Source organism: Bubalus bubalis, chromosome 3 (genome assembly GCF_019923935.1).
Source record: "Bubalus bubalis isolate 160015118507 breed Murrah chromosome 3, NDDB_SH_1, whole genome shotgun sequence".
In the NCBI taxonomy this organism is placed as follows: Eukaryota; Metazoa; Chordata; class Mammalia; order Artiodactyla; family Bovidae; genus Bubalus; species Bubalus bubalis.
Genome location: NC_059159.1, coordinates 123,226,518 through 123,251,706, shown reverse-complemented (window position 1 = coordinate 123,251,706; position 25,189 = coordinate 123,226,518). Strand labels below are relative to the sequence as shown.

The 25,189-nt window shown below is 36.1% G+C and overlaps 1 protein-coding gene and 1 non-coding gene across 3 annotated transcripts in view; one reads left to right on the top strand and one right to left on the bottom strand.

The window, feature by feature from the left end:
- The window catches only part of ZCCHC7 (zinc finger CCHC-type containing 7), a 266,912-nt gene that overhangs the window by 76,580 nt on the left and 165,143 nt on the right, over positions 1 to 25,189 (bottom strand). The window lies entirely within an intron of this gene.
- Positions 23,979 to 24,085, top strand: LOC112584030. The gene has a single exon (XR_003108389.1). It is a non-coding gene; the product is annotated as a U6 spliceosomal RNA (small nuclear RNA).

Genomic DNA, 25,189 nt, shown 5'->3' with positions numbered 1-25,189 from the left:
TTACTACCATGCAGCCACTAGCACCTCATTTCTCTATTAGGCTAATATTAAGCTATCTCCAGTATTAGGGCAGTTAGTTATCTTCAGTATCTCCAGTATTATGGGCTTCCCTGGTGGCTTAGAGTGTCACTAGTGGTAAAAAACCAGTCTGCTAATACAGGAGACATAAGAGACACAGGTTCGATCCCTGGATTGGGAAGATTCCATGGAAGAGGGTATGGCAACCCACTCCAATATTCTTGCCTGGAGAATTCCATGGACAGAGGAGCCTGGCAGGCTACAGCCCATAGAGTTGCAAAGAGTCAGACACAATTGAAGCAACTTAGCACGCACGCACAAGAAAAATAGTCATTGACATTAATCATCTGGGTCCAACAGACCCTTTAATAATTGAAGTCATTTCACAAATAAAAAGTAATAATGAAAAACAGTATGATCAGAAATCTTAAGAAGAATTTACACATGGCAAATCTAAATTATTATTTTATATATCCCTATTTTTGAAGCTAAATATACCTGAAATGTATAACATCCTGGAATACAACTAACTGCTAGTCAGTTGTCATGTATGAACGTAGAGCACAACCATTTTGTAAATAATTAACACATTTCAAAATGTCTCTTCTTTGCTCCATAATTACAAAATATTTTTACTTTTTGATTTATAAACACCAATTAGAATGACCAATCCAGTTAATTTTTTTCACTTCCATATTATCTATTTCCTTCCAATCACCCCTGCATACACATATGCCTTCAGCATCTGTCCATTTGAAACAAACCATATCAAGTGAATTTTGGTACACAAGTATCATAAAATGTGAAATAATACTGCCATACATCCCCTTATCAAAGCTGGATGGTACAGATTCTTGTCATAAAACACTGTGTAGCAAAGAACTTCCTGTTGTTTGAATGACTAGATGAGAATACTCTATTTCCTTTCTGCATTTAAAAGGTCAAGTTCATCACATTATTAAAGTCTAGATACTACAACTTGTCTCCTGGCATTCATGTTCTGATTCATCTAATAACAGTGAAATGTCTTTCTCTGTTAATTTTCTTTTATTTGCCAGTTTGGGCAGAAAATGTAAAATTCTGGATTTTTTAAACTTTGTTCAATGAAAGCTAAAAAAAAAAAAAGTAACTTCAGACTTCTTTTATACATTCATGAAAGATAATGCAGTACTCTGGGCATCAAAATAAGGAAACTGAAGGATGATCAAACAGTGAAGATTTATTTCACTATTACATCATCATTTTAGGCAATTCCCTCATTCCACTATTTTTAATTAGTTTAACTTTTTTTAAATGCATAGTAGGAATAATTGATGAGGAAATAGTAAAATACTTTAAGATATGGCAAAAATAAGATCACTAGGATTCTATGATGTATCTTAGATTTACAAAAAGAACCAATGGACCCATTTAGTAATTCTGGGATAGAATGAGTTTTAGTCTATTAAGAAAAGTAAATTTTTTCACTGTTCTCTGGAAGGTCTCTAAGAAAGAATAAAAGTCATGAAATATACATTCTTAGAAATAGTTAAAAATGCTCACAAAAGAAACAAACTAAAAGCAGGTCTAATGAACCTGATGGTATACTGAGGGTTAAACTAAACATTACTCTCAACTCTTACAATAATAAACATTATTCATTCAATAAATACTGAATTACTGCCATATTGAGGCACCATTCTGGTCCTTGAGCTAAATAAACAAAATAGAGATTGCTGCCCCCATAAAACTTAAATTCTAGTGTCTCTCTAGGGTAGAGAGACAATAAACAACAAACGTAACAAATAAGTAAATGATGTATGTTAGTAATAAATGCTTTTGAAAACAGAAAAAGTAGAGCATGGTAATGGGAATTGGTAGTATTGGATATAGATTATAATTTTACATAAGGTGGACAGAATAGACCTCATTGATATTTAAGCAAAAACTTAAAGAAAGGAGACCAGGGAATTAGCCATGCAATTCTGGGATATCCCAGGCAGTAGGAACAGACAAAGCACTCCTTAAAGCAAGTATATTCTTGGTGGTGGTTGATGAACAGCAGGGAGGCCAGTGTGGTTAGAGCAGTAAAGCAGGGGGAGGTGAGGTCAAAGAAGTACAGGGTTGCCAGTTTATGAAGGGCCTTGCAGGCTTTATAAAGATACTTGCTTTTATTCTAAGTGACATGGGAAGTCAATGGAGGATTTTGAGCAGAGGAATGATATGATTTGACTGACAATTTAAAGAATCATTCTGTTAAGATTAAAAAGTGAAGGCAAGTAAAGAAGTAGGGAGACCAATTAGGTGGCGATTGCAATAATTCAGTCAAGTAATGATGATACCTCTGACCAGGATGGCAGCATAAGATGTGCTGAGAAATGAAGGAATTCTGAATATATTCTGAAGGTAGAGTCAATGAGATTTCCTAATGAACTGGATGCGAATGTAAGAAAAGACCAGAGTCAAGGACGACTCCTACTCCAAGCAACTAAAAGGATACAGTTGATGCAACTAAAACCTGTAGATGAAGATGCTTACAGGGAAAGATGAATTTCATTTTGAACAGATTGGATTTTTGATACTTATTAAACATCCAAATGTTTGATAGACCTGAACTGGAAATATAAACTTGTTGATTACGGCATGGAGACAGGACTGGGTGACTACACCAAGGGAATGAGTACAGAAAAAGAATAAAAAAGGAGCAAGGATTTAGAAGCAGTCATCAGTGAGGTGGGAGAAAACCTGTTGGGAGGAAGAGTAAATGCCCTGTAAGCCAGCTAAAGAAAATGTATCTGAGAAGAGGTGCTGTCCACTATGGGGAATGCCACGATAGAACAGGGTAAGATAAAGGTTGAGAGCTGACTCTTGTAATTATTAGCAAATTACTGTTCATCTTGATAAGAGAAGTTTGAATGAAGCAAACTTCTCTACTGAACTGAAGAGAGTGGAGGAGACTCGAGGCAGAAAACAGAGACAACTGTTTGAGCAGTCTGACTATAAAATATTCATCTAAAACATGATAACTTATTACTTTAAAACTTTTTCCATCTAATGACACCAGGTGACTCAGTATGTGGGGGAGAATTTGGGTATCACATGGAAGACAAGCCCCATAAGCTACCCACGTTTTGATTTAGCTTCAGAAAGATTACTGACAGAAGTCTTTAAATCCAAAACACAAATATTCACCAATGGACCTACAATAACTGCTACTCAAAACTGAGATGGCTGGAGAACAGCAAGAAGTTACGGAGATATTATTATGTATATATTATTACAAAAAACTTTGAATTCAAAAGCAAACAAAATTTAAAAACCCATTTTAGTTGTTAATACTTTTATTCCCCATTTTTTTCAGGATAGATAATACTTAAAAACAAATGTACATCTTGAGTTTTGAGGAAATGCTAATCTGCATTATCTCCAACAAAGAAAACACACACAATACATAAAGAATGTTCCTTTCCAAATTCCACTAACAGACCCTTCCAGAGAAAGAAAATCCAGATCCTTTTTAAAAAACACAGAAAAGCTCAGTGCTCTGTGATGACCTGGAGGGGTGGAATAGTGGTGTGGGAAGGAGGCTCAAGAGGGAGAGGAATGTATGTATACATATAGCTGATTCACGACACTGTACAATAGAAACTAACACAACATTGTAAAGAAATTATATTCCAATTAAAAATATAGAACATAAGAACAGCTAATACATAAAAAGCTTATTCTATGCTAGGTACTGTATTAAGCATTTTTACACATTTTTTTCTAATTTCACCCTCACAACAATCTTATAGAGGCAGCTATTATTATTTTCACGACACAGATGAAAAAAGGTGAGCTTTATGTGAGTTTTTAAATAATTTGTCTAGTGCCACAAAACTTGTAAGTGGTGGACCAGAGGCTTACTTCTAAATCATACTTTTAACCTACACGCTCTTATCCCCTAAATTATTTTTATGATGAGTCTCTGGTTTATTTGGTAATAAAATTGTTACCAAAATCCCCACAATATTATCATTTTATCATGTAGCACATAGCAATCAATGTGAAAACAACTTGCACTCTTCCACTTTTTAATATAACACTGTATTCTGAGAGGAATAATGGTATTATCTGAAGAACAATGCTGGTCCTTTATGAAATTTGATAAAAAATAATGTCCTAACTTTCCAGGTGTGGTCTGTAAGGGGGCAGGAACCATTTTTTTATCACAGTACCACTTGTACCTCTATAGCCCTAATGGTGTCTGGCACATAGTAGAAAGTCATAAATATTGTTTAATGAATAAAATTGGAAAAACCAAGTGATCCCTAAAAAAAGATGTCATCTGTTTTATTGATCTTTAAAAATTAACTGAGATCTATCCATGGCATTGGTTAGCTCTTCTATTTACATGTAAGCATCAACTAATGAGTATCTGATTGATTCATAGCTTGCTCAACTAGCTATGAATGATTTTGATTTTTAAAAAATTACCGCCTAAAAGAACAATGTTGTCTTTTATAGGCCAAATGGAATATCTGAACAGATCCTCCCCCAGAATCTGCTCTGAACTTATAATGCCACAATCTACTTGCAGTAGGATAGATACTGAAAAATAAAGAGAGGAAGAAGAGAAGACAAGGAAGAGAAAACAGTGAGAGAAGAAAAAGTTAGAAAATAACAAAAGAAAAAGGGAAAGAAAGAAATCATTCTTTCCCCAGATTTACTGAGGTATAATTGACAAAAAAGAAATGATCTTTTAAAATACCTATCTTAGAATAAAAGAGAATCAGTTTATTGTACATGTAAATATCAGATATGAATTGAAATCTAGGTTCTTCCAAAACATACTGAATAATTTTGTATTAATCATTTTAATTCTCAACTTCATTTTCTCATTTGTGAGCGTTCTGAACCTAGCCCCTGAATGACCTTTTAAAATAAATTCTTACTTTTTTCTCTCAGGAACCAACTCAAATTGTACCTGCTTGTTCAAAGTCCTTGTCAGAAACCAATCCCTCTGGATTATTTTCTCTATGAATTCTAGTGTTTTACAAAATCTCCATAAATTCCCATCCACACTAGACAGATGGATATACTTAAGAAAGTTTTGATAATAAAATCTTCTTTAAAACTAAATCCTAAAAAATAAATAAATAAATAAATAAAACTAAATCCTAAACTTGCAAATAGAAGTATGAATTAGCAACATATGTGAAATATTTGTTAGAAATGTACACAGTTCATGCCTCCTGGGAATACACACTACTCTCCACCTCAGAAAGACCATGACTATTTATATATAATCTCTATGCAGTACGCACTATTGAGGCCTACTAGGCAGGGTTAAAGTGGGATTTTCAACAAGGCTCACAAGTCCTGAGGTTAAATACACATGAATTAAGGATGTTTAATCCAACTTAAGATACCATCTTTTCATATTTAAAGCAGCTTCCCTTAAACAGGAAAAATACAAAATACATGAGCTGGCTCTGACAGCAAAGCTCCTGCAGAGGTAATGTAAAGATCCAGTTTTTTTTAAACCATTTAAACATATACTATGTTTACTTTTATTTCCAAAACATATATGTCCTGTTAAAACCAAAATAATGAAGTAAAAAAGCTATATGTATTAAAAAAAAGAAATTTAGCAGATTTCAAAACTTAACAAACATCATTGCTTAAATATAATTAGGACTAACTTCATAAAATGAGAAGAAGGCATAGGTTTTTTGGAGTATGTGTATAAACACACATAAATCTGTATACACACAGAGAAAACAGTTAAACAGTTTCTACCTGTTTTTGTGTACTCCCTTTCAGATATTGTTCCCCTAGAGTCTTGGCCTCTGTTGCTTTCTAACTTGAATTCACAAAACTCAATGGCTCGTGGTTTTCAAAGCTTAGGACTACGTTTGCAGAACAAAGTCGCTTTCTCTCTCTCTGTTTTTTTTTTGGTGGGTACAAGTATGGGGACCACAGGAACAGTTAAATTCATGGCATGGCTGGTCTACCACACAGTCGGGGGAATTTTTTAAATAGAGCCTGTCACTCTCTTGGCCCATCAATGGGATTTCCTTCTCAAACTGCTGATTCGTTCAGGTACACAACAGAGGAAATTTCAGTTAACCTTTGTTTCACCCCAGGGAAAAATCTGTCTGAAAGTATAAAATGAATAGATTAAAAAAAAAAAATAAGCAGCTCAGCCACAGGGCCATTCTCCTAGTGTTCACTGCAGCTTAAGTTAAACAGTAAAAAGGGACAGTGGAATGTTTCATTCCCAATGGAAAATCTGAGCACAATATAGGACTTGGAGATCAGTAGGTCACAATTTATTTTGATGACTAAACCAAACCAACTGTCCTTTTTCTGTTTAATAAACTTGAAAAATTCCCCTTCTGATAATTTTATGAATCAGTTATTTTTTCATATCACCATTACCCTACAATTTGAGTGAGGTGCCTATAACAAAGTTTGCATCCTCAATTTTCTTAAAACAACAAAAAAGTAACTCAAGAATAAAGTAGTATAATGGGGAGAAGGGGAAAGTAGGGATAGAATAAATCAGCTTCTTATTAAATTCTGTTATTTGTTTTAAAATTAAAGTTCTAGCGGGTAAGGGCAAAAAAGGAGACCATTTTTCCATTATAAAGTTCTCTGTTTTCAAACAATGAGAGTATTTGGAAAAGCTACAGTAAGATTTAGATGTGAAATCTTGTGGTGAGGAATAAAAACAAAGAAAACAACATAAAATTTGTTTCCTCTGAAATTAAGATAATTTAGAATTTATATGTATATAGACATATAAAATTATAAAAATACTTTTAAAAAATATAAATTTTAGGATAGGGAGGATATACACTGGCTACCTAGTCTTCACTTCTTACAAATGATTTCTGAACCTCATGGAACAGAAAAAGCATTGTTCTATCAATATTTTTTATACATATTATCATGCATAATTCCTATACATTAGCTATAAACAGACAGCGCAGCTATTAAAAACAATATCAGGATACATTTTGCCTCTGGGACTAACGTCATGATTCAAGGCCTTCTTGCTTAAATTTTCTTACCATCTTTTTTTGAAAACATTTTGGGGGTGATAAAATACACACAATGTAATATTACCATCTTAACCATTTCTGGGGCTTCCCTTGTGGCTCAATGGGTCAAGAATCCACCTGCAATGCAGGAGACCGGGGTTCGATCCCTGGGTTGGGAAGATCCCCTGGAAAAGGGAAGGGCTACCCACTCCAGTATTCTGGCCTGGAGAATTCCATGGACTGTATAGCCCATGGGGTCACAAAGAGTCGGGCACGACTGAGTGACTTTCACACTAACCATTTCTAAGTGTACAGTAGACATTAAGTACATATTATTGTGCAACCATCACCACTACCCATTTCCAGAACATTTTTAATCTTGCAAAAGTGAAACTCTATACCCAAACAATATTTTACCGATTTTTGATGGAGAAATTGGAAAATATGTTCTTGTTCTACTGACAAGTTCTATGCTCCTGAAAGTGCAGCTGATGTTCATAATATCACAATTCATTCAGAAGAGACTGGAAATAAGATGGTTATCGCACATCTTGCTCAAAAGGGCTAAGACAGAAGAGAGAGACTTAAAAGGTGGAAGGAAAGTGAAACCCTGTGACCTTAAGAAATACACACTGGATCAAAGACCAAGTGGATGTCTTTATTACAAAGCAAGACTTTAAATACAGACTATTAAAGAACATTTACTTATATTTGCACATTTTAATAACCAAAAGAAGTCATAATTCATCTCTTTTGTCAAAGAGTTCTCTCAGCATTCTTAGCCTAGGAAACAACCAGCTAGATAAGTAGATCGGTTACTGGGAACTGAGGGGAAATCATTACTAAATGTCTATGTGAGATTAAGTACAATTACATGTGGTAAGAGATATATTTAAAGGCCTAGAGGAGGACTTCTCTGGTGGTCCAGAGGTTAAGAATCTGCCTTCCAACACAGGGGACACAGGTTCAATCCCTGGTTGGGGAACTACTAAATCACATGCTGTGGGGCAACTAGAGAAACCCACGTGCTACAGCAAAGACCCAGCACAGCATGACTGAATCAATGAATAAATAAGTCAATAAATACCTAGAGGATATTTTACCAGTTTTTTCTGAAAATCTGTTCTCTGTACCAGAAAAAGTGAAAGTGAAAGTCACTCAGTCGTGTCTGACTCTTTGCAACCCCATGGACTATAGTCCATGGAATTCTCCGGGTCAGAATACTGGAATGGGTAGCCTTTCCCTTCTCCAGGAGATCTTCCCAACCCAGGGATTAAACCCAGGTCTCCAGCACTGCAGGCAGACTCTTTACCTACCAGCCTGACATCATATATAAATAAAGCCTTCCGTACTGTATGTAACAGTCTGTAGTTACTGTTCTCTACAGAAACAAAAATACAAGTCTGCTCTGTTCTTTGTTTTTACAAACAGCATTTCTAATGATAAATACTCTGAAATGAACCCTGGTGGCTCACTGGTAAAGAATCTGCCTGCAATGCAGGAGACCAGATTTGATCCCTGCATCAGGAAAATCCCCTGGAGACGGAAATGGCAACCCACTCCAGTATTCTTGCCTGGAGAATCCCCATGGACAGAGGAGGCTGGTGGGCTATATATAGTCCATGGGGTCACAAAGAGTCAGACATGACTGAGCATACACATTCTCTTACTTAACTGTAATACAAATACAAAAAATCAGGAGAAAAACAGTTATACAGCAGTGTCATCAAATCTAGATTTATTTGGATCTTGCCAATTGGGGTCACAAAGAGTCAGACATGACTGAACAACTAACACACAGAAAAACAAAAATATAAGTCTGCTCTGTTCTTTGGTTTTACAACAGCATTCTAATGGTAAATGCTCCTAAATGAAACCATCATAAACACTAAAAACAAAGATAAAATAATATAAAAGTTATTTTAAGAAACACCAAGATTAAAACGTATGTTAAAATGGCAGGAATCCATGGGAGATAACTTTCCATGGGTAAGAAGATTCCCAAATTCCAAAGATTCCATACAGCAGACTGAATGAATAACAGATATAAAAGTAACAATACTTTAGCAGTCTGGATCATAAAGTCCAAATAAACAGGTGATAAAAATTCAAGAGAACTCAAGTAAGATTTCTGAGCCAGGGGTGGGATGGGATTAAAGGTGGATAAGATGGAAGCAGCTGGTCAGTGGTGGTATAGAAATAATGCAGCAAAAGCAAGCATTTAAAGAACTTCTTAGAATGTTTTATCAACTCTGGAAAAGAATGCATATTCTGCTACTGGGTTTTGTGGTCTATGTGTCCATTAGATCAAGGTGGGTGACAGTATCATTCTGAACTATGTCCTTATCCTTTTTTGCTGGAATGTAGTTGATTTACAATGTTGTGTTATACCCTTATTCTTAATCTAGCATTTCGATCAATTACTGAGAAACGGGATATGTACTGATATATCTGATTATGACGGTGGACTTCTCTTACTCCCTTTAATCCTGTCAAATTTTGCTTTATCTATTTTGAAGATTTGTTTGATTTTTGTGCCTTTCCTGATGACTTGATCCTTTAATTTTCCTGAAATGTCTTTGTTTTTCTCTAATACTACTCTTTGTTTCAGAAGTCTACTTATCTGGTATTAATATGACCACTACAGTTTTCATGTGCTTACTTTAAGCATGTTACATCTTTCATCGTCCCTGTATTTATAAAAATTTCTCATGTTTGGTTTTTAACAATTTGACTGAGTCTCTTGAACATATTCAATTTTATTTTTCACCAATTTAGGGAGTTCTTTCCCATTATATACGTTTTCTGCCCATTTTCGTTCTTCTTTCCTTCTGAGACAGCAATGACACTTTTTATATTGTTTTTAATCTTTTATTGTTTCATAATTCCCTCAGGTTCTGCTTTTTAAATTTTATTTTCAGAATATTTTTTTGTCTCTGTTTTACAGACTAGATAATTTTGGTCCTCAAGTTCACTGGCATTTTCAATCTGTTATTAAGCTCATCCAGTTAACTTTTGTATGTCAGATAATGTATCTTACATCCTTGAACACAGTCAATATGACTTCTTTAAAATCCCTGTCTGCTAATTTCAACACTTGGGTCATCCCAGAGTCAGCGTTCATTAACTGCCTTTACTTAAGTATGCATGGAACAACAGACTGGTTCCAAATAGGAAAAGGAGTATGTCAAGGCTGTATATTGTCACCCTGTTTATTTAACTTATATGCAGAGTACATCAAGAGAAACACTGGGCTGGAAGAAGCACAAGCTGGAATCAAGATTGCCAGGAGAAATATCAATAACCTCAGATATGCAGATGACACCACCCTTATGGTAGAAAGTGAAGAAGAACTAAAGGGCTTCTTGATGAAAGTGAAAGAGGAGAGTGAAAAAGTTGGCTTGAAGCTTAACATTCAGAAAACTAAGATCATGGCATCCAGTCCCATCATTTCATGGCAAACAGATGGGGAAACAGTGGAAACAGTGGCTGACTTTATTTTTCTGGGCTCACTGCAGATGGTGATTGCAGCTATGAAACTAAAAGACGCTTGCTCCTTGGAAGGAAAGTTATGACCAACCTAGACAGCATATTAAAAAGCAGAGACATCACTTTGCCAACAAAGGTCTGTCTAGTCAAGACTATGGTTTTTCCAGTGGTCATGTATGGATGTGAGAGTTGGTACTATTAAGAAAGCTGAGCGCCGAAGAATTGATGCTTTTGAACTGTGGTGTTGGAGGAGACTCTTGAGAGTCCCTTGGATTGCAAGGAGATCCAACCAGTTCATCCTAAAGGAGATTAGTCCTGGGTGTTCATTGGAAGGACTGATGTTGAAGTTGAAACTCCAATACTTTGGCCACCTGATGCAGAGAGTTGACTCATTGGAAAAGACCCTGATGCTGGAAAAGACTGAGGGCAGGAGGAGAAGGGGACGACAGAGGATGAGATGGTTGGATGGCATCACCAACTCAATGGACATGGGTTTGGGTGGACTCTGGGAGTTGGTGATGGACAGGGAGGCCTGGCATGCTGCAGTTCATGGGTCGCAAAGAGTTGGACACGACTGAACGACTGAACTGAAGTATGCATGAAATTCTTCAGTTTCTCCATTTGTCTGGTAATTTTGGATGGTATCCTGAACCTTGTGAATGACACTTTGTAGACTATGGATTCTGTTAGGTTCCCCTGAAGAGAGCTGTTGTCTGTTCAAGGATCAAAAATTTGGCAAATATTTATATGCATACTTTGGGCTTTCCCCTCTGTGAATTCCCCTTCATGGTCCAGCTGCTCTAGAAGTTTCTCTCTTCTGATTCCCAACATCAGTAAGACTGAATTTCTTTCAGAGTTCTAGCCACTCCCATGCTATACCAATTAGTGACTGCCCTCAGGCAAAAAAACATAAAAACAGGAAACTCACCCAGTGCTGTTCCTTTACCCCAAATGTTGACTCCCTATCAGTTTCTACCTGCTTTTGGTTGGTCTCCAGTACCTTTAGATATTTTACGTTTTTAAGTATTAAGGTATGCTTTAAAGGGATGAATGTGTGTAAAGACTGTCTTCTGTATATAAACATTTATATTATAGTATTTTGTCCAGAGTATAATTATCTCTGGGAAGGTTGGTCCATTATGAACAGTTCTTCCATTAATGGAAGGAGAACTATGGGACTGCTTTTTTAGCATGGTGTTGTAATATTCTTTTTAATCTTTTTTTCCTTAGCTTTATTCAGGTAAGGATTGAGTTTATATTCTTTACTGCTCTGTCCCTTTCCCCTAGCAAAGGCCTTGTCACATAATAAGGGGTGTTCTATAAATATTTGTTGAATGAATGGATGAGGAAATAGGTCAAAATGAAAATTATCAATAAGCATCAGAAAATTCCAAGGAGGAGGAGGGTACTTTGGGTTGGCGTAATTAGCAATTTCTCATCATTTAAGAGATCTGGCTTTCTGCTTGGAGGCAAAGAAATCTACCCCAATTTCTAAATATGATGCATTATTTATAGGATTTAGATTGTTTTAAACCACAGCTTCTTGTTTTCTGGATAACTCCAGTCACGAGTTTTATTATTCAGGGGTCCCATACTGAATATAAATCCTTTTCATCAGAGAAAATGTTACATTTTAGTTCTCTGGGCAAATTAATTATGATTTACTATTTTAGGCCACCTTCTAAATTCCTGGGATAATTATATGAGATTCTAATTTTCAAAACATTCATTTGCAAATAGCTCATGAATACCACCCAATTTCCCAAAAGACAGTATGAAAATGAACACCCTAAATGATGAGGAAGGCAATTACCATCTATTGAGGCACTGCTAGGTGAAAAGCTCTATAATAAGTGCTTTATCTCATTTAATCTTCTCAATTACCCTATGACATGGATATTATTACCAACTATTTACAGATATGTAAACTAAAGCTCAAAGCTGGCCAAGGTCACACAGTAGGTATGGAACAGAGCATGAATTAAAATTTGATAAGTTTTGACTATACTGCAATCAAGCACTTCTGTTCATCAAAAAACAAAACATTCTATTAAGAGAGTAAAAAGGCAAGCCACAGCCTGGCAGGAGATATCTGTCCAACATATAAAGGACTCACATCCAGAATATATAATAAACCCCTGCAAGTCAGGACAAAAAAATAGGAAAACTAACAAAAGACTTGATGAAAGTCAAAGAGGAGAGTGAAAAGTTGGCTTAAAGCTTAACATTCAGAAAACTAAGATCATGGCATCCAGTCCCATCACTTCGTGGCAAATAGATGGGGAAATAGTGGAAACAGTGGCAGACTTTACTTTTTTGGGCTCCAAAATCACTGCAAATGGTGACTGCAGCCATAAAATTAAAAGACTCTTACTTCTTGGAAGTAAAGTTATGACCAACCTAGACAGCATATTAAAAAGCAGAGACATTACTTTGCCAACAAAGGTCCATCTAGTTAAGGCTGTGGTTTTTCCAGTAGTCATGTATGGATGTGAGAGTTGGACTATAAAGAAAGCTGAGTGCCAAAGAATTGATGCTTTTGAACTGTGGTGTTAGAGAAGACTCTTGAGAGTCCCTTGGACTGCAAGGAGATCCAACCAGTCCATCCTAAAGGAAATCAGTCCTGAATATTCATTGGAAGGACTGATGCTAAAGCTGAAACTCCAATACTTTGGCCATCTGATGTGGAGAGCTGACTCATTTGAAAAGACCCTGATGCTAGGAAAGATTGAAGGCAGGAGGAGAAGGGGATGACAAGAGGATAAGATGGTTGGATGGCATCATCGACTCAATGGACATGAGTCTGAGTAAACTCTGGGAGTTGGTAATGAACACGAAGGCCTGGCGTGCTTCAGTCCATGGGGTCGCAAAGAGTCGGACACGACTGAGCAACTGAACTGAACTGAGCAAGACTTACCGAAAAAAAAAAGAAAAAAAAAAAAAAGCCCTTCCACAAACAAGGGTATCTAAATACCAATAAACATGAGAACACTAACAATCTTCAGTGTTGGCAAGGATACAGACTATGGGAACTCTCATAATCTCTTGGTTAGAATGTAAACAGGTACAACCACTTTGGAAAAAATGTTTGTCATTATCTATTCAAGTGGAGGATATGCATACCATAGAATAAAACAATTCTAGTCCTAGATATATTCCTGAAAGAAATGCCAGACACGCACATTAGGGGCAATAATGTTAGCAACAGACAAAACGTTCATTTACAGCAGATGGATAAAACTCTGGTATGGTCATAAAATGATATATCTTGTATCAACTGACAACCAACAAAATGAACCACAGCTACATAATGTTATATAAAGGAAGGCAGATATGTACAAAATATACATCCTATAAGTTCATGAATACAGACCTCCAAAAACAGGCAAATTCAGATAATAGTTCAGGGACTACAGCAGTGATAAAACTGTAAAGAAAATCAAGGAAAGTATCATCTCTAAAGTCAGGCAATCTTTTGGAAGAAGGCAAAGATTATGATCAGGGAGGGGGATACTAAGGGCTTTACTGTGTTAGTAATATCCCATATTTTGTTGAAGTGATGATGACATGAGTTGTTTGCTGTATAACCATTCATCAAAGTAGATGTTAAATTTGAGAAGAACATGCTGGAGAGACCTGCTTCCCTAGTTATTAATTATTTGTATATCATTCTAATACTTAAGACAGTGGGTTTCAGGCACATGAATGGATAGGTAGTTCATGGAAAGACTTGCATTTGTAAACTTGATATACGACACTAGTGTCATTGCATGGGGAACCAAGGTTATTCCATAAACGGTGCTGAGATAATGGGAAAAAAGAAAATTGAAATTTATCTCTCACCATATACAAAATCCATCTCTTGGCATATACAAAAAAAATTCCAAGTGTATTAAAATCCTAAATATGGAAAGTAAATTTTTTTAATTGTGTAACAATAAAAAATATATTTTAAAACCTCAGAAATGGGAACGATTTTTAAAGAACAGACTATTATGGAAAAGACCAATACAATAACTACATTGAAATTTAAAACTTTTACATACCCAAAGACATACATCACTAACAAATGATGTATAGTTGGTAGTTTAGATAAAATTGTACCAGTACAAATTTATGAAGTTGACAGCTGCACTATGGTTACATAAGAGAAGATCTCCATTCTTAGAAAATATACACTGAAGTATTCAGAGGTAAAAGAAAAGACATGATGTATTTAACTTACAAAAGGTTCAGAATATACATATACACACAATACATAAATATATAGATACATAAACATATAGACAGTGTGATTAATAAAACAATTGGAGGAAAATATAAATAATTGAACCTGGATAATGGGTATAGAGGAATTCTTTGTATTATACTATTTTTGCAACTTTTTACAAATTAGAAATTACTTCCAAAGAAAAAGTGATGCTTTTTTTTTCCTAAAGACATCATTAAGAAAAATAAAAAGAAGCCATAGACTGGGAGGAAATGTTAGATGTTAGTAATGCATATAGCTGACAAAGGGTTCATATCCAGAAAATATAAACATTTCTATAAATCATTAAGGGAAAAAAAAGACAACACATAGGAAAAAAGTTGGCAAAAGATAGAAACAGGCAATTAACAGAAGAAACATGGAAGAATGATGCAAGATCCAATAAACATATGAAATGATGCTCAGCCTCACTAATAATCAGAGAATCAGCAATCTAAACTATGAGATACAACCACAAAACAGAAAATTTTGACATCCCAAATATGACCAGGACAGAAGTGAAGAAGGACTCACATAATCATGCCTGTAGGGATTCTTTGCAAAATCTAGTAAAGCTGAAGACCACCCCATGACTCAGTAATTCTACTCCTAGCTACACACTTAGGAGTTCAGGGAGAAATTATTATATATGTGTACCAAGAGATATGTATAAGAATATCCATAACAACTTTATTGGTAACTGCAAAAATTTCAACAATCTAATTGTCCATCAATAACAAAATGGATGTATTAGTGGTACACTCGTATAACAGAATATTATACAGCAGTTAAAATGAGCTAGGGCCACATATATCAACATGAATGCATCTTAAGATTATAATGCTGACTAAAGAGTAGTTCAGAAGTATACTTATAGGATAGTGCCAATTACATCAAGTTTGAAAACATGCCAAGTAATATACAGGTTGCTCAGATGGTAAAGAATCTGCCTGCAATGCAGGAGACTCAGGTTTGATCCCTGGGTCAGGAAAATCCCTTGGAGAAGGAAATGGCAACCCACTCCAGTATTTTTGCTTGGAGAATCCCACGGACAGAGGAGCCTGGAGGGCTGCAGTCTACGGGGTTGCAAAGAGTTGGATACGACTGAGCAACTAACACACACACACACAAATATATAGTAAAAGTATGAAGAATGCATGGAGCAAAGATAAACTACATCATTAAAAAAGGTTTAAAAAACAAAAAGCAAGGAAGTGATTACTAGAAACATTAAAGTAATGAATATATGTATGGGGGAGGGAAGACGTAACGGTATGATATAGAAGGGACATGCTTCAGGGGTACTGTCAAAGTCCTATTTCTTAACCTGAGTGATGGCTACATAAATGTTCACTTCATACTTTTCTTTGCATGTTTTATGTATGTATTTAATAACTTTTACAAAGGATTTCCTCCCCACCTCCAAACTTACAGGAATGATGAAACTGAATTCAACATAGTTTGCACAGTAAGAGCAAATGATTGAGATAGGATTAAAAAGTCAAGTTGTTGGCTATCTGAAAATATAAACTGTGGTCAAATCACCAAACCTATCAGAAACTTAAGAAAGTAAAAGGTAAATAATGGGAATAAACTTTTAAATTTCTGTTTCTCCCTTAGAACTTCTGATACATGAGTTACATTAAAGGCCTCATTAAAGATTTTTTTTTCCTACTGTATTATGCTTGTATGTGCTCTTTCTTACTCATTTACTATTTTGGACATTTTCCAGCATACAAATGTTGAGAAAACAGTATAAAGAAGCGCCATGGATGCAGATTCAATGATCTATTAAGTCATGGCCAATCTTATTTTATCTATTACCCTAACCAGTTCCCCTGCTTCCCTAATGAATTATTGTTAAGCAAATCCCAGACGTCATTTCATCTGTAAAAATTTCAGCATACTATCTCTAAAAGATAAGGTCCCTTTAAAACTTGCAAGCGAAGTGCAAGTGAATTCGCTCAGTCGTGTCTGACTCTTTGCGACCCCATGGACTGTAGCCTAGCAGGCTCCTCCGTCCACGGGATTTTCCAGGCAAGAGTGCTGGAGTGGGTTGCCATTACTTTTGCCAGGGGATCTTCCCAACCCAGGGATCGAACCTGAGTCTCCCGCATTGCAGGCAGACACTTTACTGTCTGAGCCACAGGGAAGCCTTTAAAACTTAACTGTAATACAATATCACACTTTAATTTTAATAATTTATTTAGCCTAATTATGATGCTGTGAAAGTGCTGCACTCAAAATGCCAGCAAATTTGGAAAACTCAGCAGTGGCCACAGGACTGGAAAAGGTCAGTTTTCATTCCGATCCCAAAGAAAGGCAATGCCAAAGAATGCTCAAACTACCGCACAATTGCACTCATCTCACACGCTAGTAAAGTAATGCTCAAAATTCTCCAAGCCAGGCTTCAGCAATATGTGAACCACGAACTTTGTGCCAAAGCCTTTGTGTGGATCACAATAAACTGTGGAAAATTCTGAAAGAGATGGGAATACCAGACCACCTGATCTGCCTCTTGAGAAATCTGTATGCAGGTCAGGAAGCAATAGTTAGAACTGGACATGGAAAAACAGACTGGTTCCAAACAGGAAAAGGAGTACGTCAAGGCTGTGTATTGTCACCCTGCTTATTTAACTTATATGCAGAGTACATCATGAGAAACACTGGACTGGAAGAAACACAAGCTGGAATCAAGACAGCCGGGAGAAATATCAATAACCTCAGATATGCAGATGACACCACCCTTATGGCAGAAAGTGAAGAGGAACTCAAAAGCCTCTTGATGAAAGTGAAAGTGGAGAGTGAAAAAGCTGGCTTAAAGCTCAACATTCAGAAAACAAAGACCATGGCATCCGGTCCCATCACTTCATGGGAAATAGATGGGGAAACAGTGGAAACAGTGTCAGACTTTATTTTGGGGGGCTCCAAAATCACTGCAGATGGTGACTGCAGCCATGAAATTAAAAGATGCTTACTCCTTGGAAGGAAAGTTATGACCAACCTAGATAGCATATTCAAAAGAGACATTACTTTGCCAACAAAGGTTCGTCTAGTCAAGGCTATGGTTTTTTCCTGTGGTCATGTATGGATGTGAGAGTTGGACTGTGAAGAAGGCTGAGCGCCGAAGAATTGATGCTTTTGAACTATGGTGTTGGAGAAGACTCTTGAGAGTCCCTTGGACTGCAAGGAGATCCAACCAGTCCATTCTGAAGGAGATCAGCCCTGGGATTTCTTTGGAAGAAATTATGCTAAAGCTCAAACTCCAGTACTTTGGCCACCTCGTGCGAAGAGTTGACTCACTGGAAAAGACTCTGCTGCTGGGAGGGACTGCGGGCAGGAGGAGAAGGGGACGACAGAGGATGAGATGGCTGGATGGCATCACTGACTTGACGGACATGAGTCTGGGTGAACTCCGGGAGTTGGTGATGGACAGGGAGGCCTTGTGTGCTGTGATTCACGAGGTCGCAAAGAGTCGGACACGACTGAGAGACTAAACTGAACTGAACTGAACTATCTAAAAGATTATTTCAACATGTACTTGATATAGAAAAACTACCAATGACATACTTCACAACCTTTTCTCATGCTGTCTTTAGACTAATGTTCCTAAAACGTTCCTTCTCAAGTGTTTCTTAGTACATGGTGCGCCCATATATGCAGTATACAAATCAGAAACCTGGATGTTGTTTTCCTTGTCTTCCTCTCCCTCAGCTTCCATATAGAATTCTTCACCAAGTTCTGTTAATTTTCATTTTTAAAACTGTATCAAATTGAATTCTTTCTCTCCAGTGCCACCTCACTAACCAAAGTTAGCAACATTTCATTCCTGGAATGCCTTCTGACCAAATTTCCATCCTACAGCTTAGAGACCTTTTTAAAATGCAAATCTGATCCCATAACCCCTGATTTACACACTTCAACAGTTTCCAAATGCTTTAAAAATAAAGATCAAGAACTTTAACATGGCCTACAATGTCTGCAATTTCTGATCTTACTTTTCCAGTCTCATCTCACACTTTGCCCTTGAGCCACACCGGCCCTTCTTCAGGGCAGCAAACAAACCATTATTTATGAGAGGGCCTTTGCACATGCTATTTCCTTCGCTCAAAACAATTTTCATACTACTATTTCAAATAACTGATTCTTACTCATCTTTTGTATTTCAGCCTAAATATTCACGAAACAGTTCCTTGGACCCCACACTTGGTTAGGATCTTCATTGCACATTCTCAGCACTGTTTTCTCTTTCTTCTATAACAGTTTGGCCATTTTGTATGCCCAATCTAGCACATAGTTAGTACACAACACATTTGCTTAAAAACCAACTAAACAGGGTACTAACAGTGATGCTCGGAGAAGGCAATGGCACCCCACTGCAGTACTCTTGCCTGGAAAATCCCATGGATGGAGGAGCCTGGTGGGCTACGGTCCATGGGGTCGCTAAAAGTCGGACATGACTGAGCGACTTCACTTTCACTTTTCACTTTCGTGCATTGGAGAAGGAAATGGCAACCCACTCCAGTGTTCTTGCCTGGAGAATCCCAGGGACAGGGGAGCCTGGTGGGCTGCCGTCTATGGGGTCGCGCAGAGTCGGACACAACTGAAGCGACTTAGCAGCAGCAATAGCAGCAACAGTGATGCTAGAGTTGACAACTATGAGTTTCATGAGAACAGGATTAACCCTTTGAAGTAGCAGAAATTCTGCTGGTTTTCTAATGGGAGGAGGACAGGGCTCAAGAGGGCATTTATGATTTTTGAAGTTTACTACTTTCTGTTTCTCTGCAAACAAAAACTTGGCAGATCTGGAACCTATGTATACCTAACCCTATTGACCAGGTAGAGAAATACGGTTTATCAGTAAGCTTTCATTATTTTGTAATAGTAGCCTGTTAGTTCTGAGAGCACTTTATAGAGATGCTAAGAGTTTTAAAAAATATTCACAAAGAGTTTGCTGTGCTAAGCCCTGTGGGGAACAAAAAGTCTAAAACACACTTTCTGCTCTGAGGAACTTACAATCAAGTTGGGGCACAAATAGCACACATGAAATGATAATGACAAAACCAACACATGAAGAAAAGTAAATGAATGATACTACCTTACAGGACAAGTTAACAAGGTTGAAAGAAGGAAAGACATGGGTTAATAGTGATCAGAGAGGAAATCTTCATCCTCAAGAAGAAAGTCAATGAAACCATTTTTTGAAATGAGATGATGTCCCTCTCCAACCAAGATCTTACCTTCTATTAATTACAAATTTTATTTTCCAATAAATTCCTATCATATCTTCTGAGTAACAAATGGGAAAATTTCCACTACCTTTGTTATAGAAAACAAAATGATAGATAACTCTTTGATGACCAGAAAGCAGTAAAGTCAAATACACTTCCTGTATCATAATTTGATTTCTCAGGAACACAATTACATATTCCTAGAGTTCTCAGGATATTTTTAAAAAATATGTACTGATTTTTAAGATTTCCTTTTCTTGATATTAAAAATTTTTGTGTGAAATAAAGGTATAAATATCTTATTTGTATGCTTCCAAGAAGGACATTATTGTGTCCCATAGCATTCCTGCCAAAGAACTACAGCTGAAATTACAACATGAGCAAACATAAGACAAACCTGAACTGAAAGACATTTTACAAAATAACTGGCTGGTACTCTTAAAAGTGGCAAGTTTATTAAACAAAGAATAAAACTTGCCAGACTAAAGAAGACCATAAAGTTACAATAACTAAATATAACCCTGGATTCTGGATTCATCCAGGCTTGGAAAAAGAATGGCAGTTATAGAATTAATGACATTTAAATAAAATCTGATATTATCTCAGTATACAGTATTATATCACTGTTAATTTTCTGATTATGTGAACTGAGTACTATGGAGGTAAATAAGACATCAGCAAATTGGGAAGCTGGGTGAAAGGTATAAAGGAATTTTTGGTTTAAGTCCAATGTATTTAAAAACAAAAAGTTTAAAAATTACATTATATATATATATATATATATATATATATATATATATATATAAAAATAAATAAATAATACACACACATACACACAGCAGCCCACCAAAATGTAAAGATGTTGGGCTGGATGTTTAGAAATGGAATGTAAGCACATGAGAGAAAGAAGGTGGTCATGGACTCCCAATTTCCCAATGCCAGATTACTGTTCTCAGGTTTTCGAAGGAGGATTTTCTCCTCTCTTTAGTGAGAACTGTAAACATCTGCAGAATATGTGTTTGGTTAGTTATTCTTTTTTATTCCAGGTTGAGATTTGGCGGCCATGTCGGAATACTCAATGGTTCCTTTGGCTAATGGTATCATTGAAAATGTTGTATGTAGATGTGCTAAGGTTTAGAACTATCTTTCTTCCCAAAGAAAGGGTTCCCGAATGCAAGAATACATAGATCTTTATTAGTTCACACACCCTAATCTAAGCTGAAAGATCTTTCTGTCTCAACAAGGTATATGTTGCTCTACAAATATTTATATAAATTACAAGGCAATGATACATTCTAGAGCCTTGGTGGACTATGAATTTTGCTTTGGATGCAAGATAATGGCACCAATTATTTCTATTATGATACCTAAGCAGCACAGAGGGCAAAATCCACCTTTAGAAAATGCACACATTGGTTAGCAGTTTTATTTCATTTCATGTAATAGGAAAGATAATCTACCCATATCATACTCAAAGTTTTCTAATTCTATTATTTGGAATCTACAAATTCTCTTTTTTAAGATCGTGAATTTAAGTTGCTCAACGTTAATCATAATTTGGGGAATATAGTTTCTAATATATGCCATACCTAAGAACTGTTCATCTGTGGTTTTGTATTTTTTCTATCAATCTATAATTAAACTTACAAAAACACTCTGATTTCCCCTCATTATAATAAAGTACATTCTGATATGTAATCCCTGCCCCCTCCAAAAAATCTTCTTAAATATAAAGAAACTTCACATATTAAGCATTTGGGAAGATCATTCCTATTTTCTTGGATGAATCATATAAATGAAATAGGTTGAATCTTTTCAGTTTAAAAAAAGGAATTAAGGTATTATTTTTTATCATACTGCTGTAGAAAGCAACAGTTTCTACTCTTTTCTTCTTAAGTCTCACTTTCAAGATATCAAAGTGACGAGATTTGGGAGGGGGTGAGAGAAAGACAGGCGTCCCAGAAAGGGAGATTGATTTGAAGATAAGCAAAGAGGTAGAGAAATATGGAAGAAACAGTTTGGCTCATGGAAAAGTGCTCTGGCATATAGATTGGAAAAACAGACTAGAGCCAAATCACTGAGAGGCTTAAATTCTAGGCTGAACAGGTTATATTTAATTTCTAGGCAATGGGGAGCCACTGAAAGTCTTTGAAACAAGAAAGCCATGATGATATCTCTACCATAGGAAGGTCAGTCCAATAGCAATGTGGAAAGAACTTAAAAGTAGCAAAGTGACAGATTATCATTGTAATAGTCTACCACAGCAATACCATGGGGAAGGTAAAAGATGCAGGGCATTATCTAAGTAGAATTCGTAGGATTTGGCCTTTTCCAGAGAAACATATACAAGACTTGAATAACACCATTTCACTAAAAATAACTCAAAATTAGACAACAATAAGTAAAAACATACCTAGAAACAACTAAGGTGAATTGAATTGGGGGTCGGGGGAATGGGAAACATTCTTTTGGGATCTTTGGCAATGTCTTCTACTCTGATCTTAAGAAGTAAATAATTTAGTCCTGTGAAGTAGTCACATGATTCAAACTGAACACTTTACCTACCTTTTTAAAACTGAGGGCATGAAAAGCAGAAGCCAAATAAAAGAAGATTCAGTCTCATATAGTTAAAAAAAAAAAAAAAAGAAGTGTCATATGTTTCTTAATTCTGTCTGCTGAAAGGCTCCTTTCTCAAGGGTATCACCTAGGGAAAAGATTCATAATTGCTAAATGGATAGCTGCAGTTCTTTACCAGGAGGAAGAACATCTGTTTTCTCTCCTGATGGGATACAGGTTTCCTAGGCTACCAAATTTATCCTATTCCTATACCTTACACTGCCATACACAATTCAGAAATACGAACTCAAATGTGGGAATACACAAATCAAAGCTTATTTTGTTACAACTTAACAAACATTAGAAGAGCCTGATTTTGTACTTTAAATATGTCTTTTAACACCCTTTTTCACATGCAATTTCTTCTTCTCTGATGAGAGTTCAAGACTAACTGTCATGGAGAGGTCTAAAGAAAACAGCAGGTTTTCCTAAGGGATCCTAAGCATCAGCAAGCATAGATTAAAAAAAAAATTTTAAGTACATTTTTAGTTTTACAAGTAATACCATTTTATATTTGTGTGCCACTTAACAGTTACAAAATGCTTTTAATATTCCAAATTTCATAAGCATCCATTAAGGAGATTAGTATTTTCTATTTTTTCTATTTTATACAAGAAACTGAACAAGTTTGTCACAAAAGCAGTAAGTGAAACAGCAGGGGCTCAAAATCAGGTGTTGAAACATTTAAATGATTTCACCATTGAAGACAAATAGGAATTTTATAAGGTTTGAGATTTTTAGTATCAACTAAAGAATCCTGGGCTCACATTTTTCCATGGTCACCAAGCTCATGTCAGGTCTTAACCACATATAAAGTGAAAGTCGCTCAGTTGTGTCTGACTCTGCGACTCCATGGACTATACAGTCCATGGAATTCTCCAGGCCAGAGTACTGGAGTGGGTAGCCTTTTCCTTCTCCAGGGGATCTTCCCAACCCAGGGATAGAACCCAGGTCTCCTGCATTGCAGGCATATTCTTTATCATCTGAGCCACCAGTGAAGCCCTAACTATGTATAAATCTTTACTAAGACAACACAATGAACTATGGAATGAGGTTCGTGACATTGTACAGGAGTCAGGGATCAAGACCATCCCCATGGAAAAGAAATGCAGAAAAGCAAAATGGCTGTCTGGGGAGGCCTTACAAATAGCTGTGAAAAGAAGAGAAGTGAAAAGCAAAGGAGAAAAGGAAAGATATAAGCATCTGAATGCAGAGTTCCAAAGAATAGCAAGAAGAGATAAGAAAGCCTTCCTCAGCGATCAATGCAAAGAAATAGAGGAAAACAACAGAATGGGAAAGACTAGAGATCTCTTCAAGAAAATGAGAGATACCAAGGGAACATTTCATGCAAAGATGGGCTCGATAGTGCTCGCTTCGGCAGCACATATACTAAAATTGGAACGATACAGAGAAGATTAGCATGGCCCCTGCGCAAGGATGACACGCAAATTCGTGAAGCGTTCCATATTTTTATTTTCACTTTTATAACCTATTACTTTGCCAAAAAAAAAAAAAAGACCCTATTTTTTTTTCTTCAGCAAACTTCATGTATATATTTTTTATAATTTTTTGACCTTGTTTTTTTTTTTCCTTCTTCTTTTCTTTAACATTGTATTTTTGAAATTCCAAACTCTACTCTAGATTTTTAATTTTAGCTTTTTGGTATTTGTTATCAATTTTGTACCTATAGTTTTTTTTTTTTTATAATTTTTGCAACTTTTTTTTTCCCCTCTGTTTCTTTCTCTTTTTCTTTTATATAACACTGTATATCTGAAATTCCAAACTCTACTCTAGATTTTTAATTTATGCTTTTTGGTATTTGATATCAATTTTGTATCTGTATTTTCTTTATAATTTTTGCGACTTTGTTTCTGTTTGTTTTTTGTTTCTGTCTTTCTTTTTCTTCTTCTTTTTTTTAACATTGTATTTTTGAAATTCCAAACTCTACTCTAGATTTTTAACTTTTGCTTTTTGGTTATTGTTATTAATTTTGTACCTATATTTTCTTTATAATTTTCACAACCTTGTTTGTTTTTGTTTGTTCGTTTTTCTCTCTTTCTTTTCCTTCTTCTTTTCTTTAACATCGTATTTTTGAAATTCCAAACTCTACTCTAGATTTTTAATTTTTGCTTTTATGTATTTGTTACCAATTTTGTACCTTTAAGAACCCAATCTTCAGTACCCATTTTTCACTAGGGAGCGAGATTACTGGCTTGACTGCTCTCTCTCCCTTTGGACTCTCCTTTTTCTCCACCAGGTCGCCTGTGTCTCCTCCCTAACCCCTCTCTACTCTACCCAACTCTGTGAATTTCTGTGTGTTCCAGACGGTGGAGAACACTTAGGGAACTGATTACTGGCTGGATCTGTCTCCCTCCTTTTCATTCCCCCCTTTTATCCTTCTGGCCACCTCTGTCTCCTTCCTCCTTCTTCTCTTCTCTGTATAATTCCGTGAACATCTCTGAACGGTCCAGTTGTGGAGTGCACATAAGGAAGTGATTACTGGCTAGCACACTCTCTCCACTATTGATTCCACCTCATCTCATTCGGGTCACCTCTAACTCCCTCCTCCCTCTTTT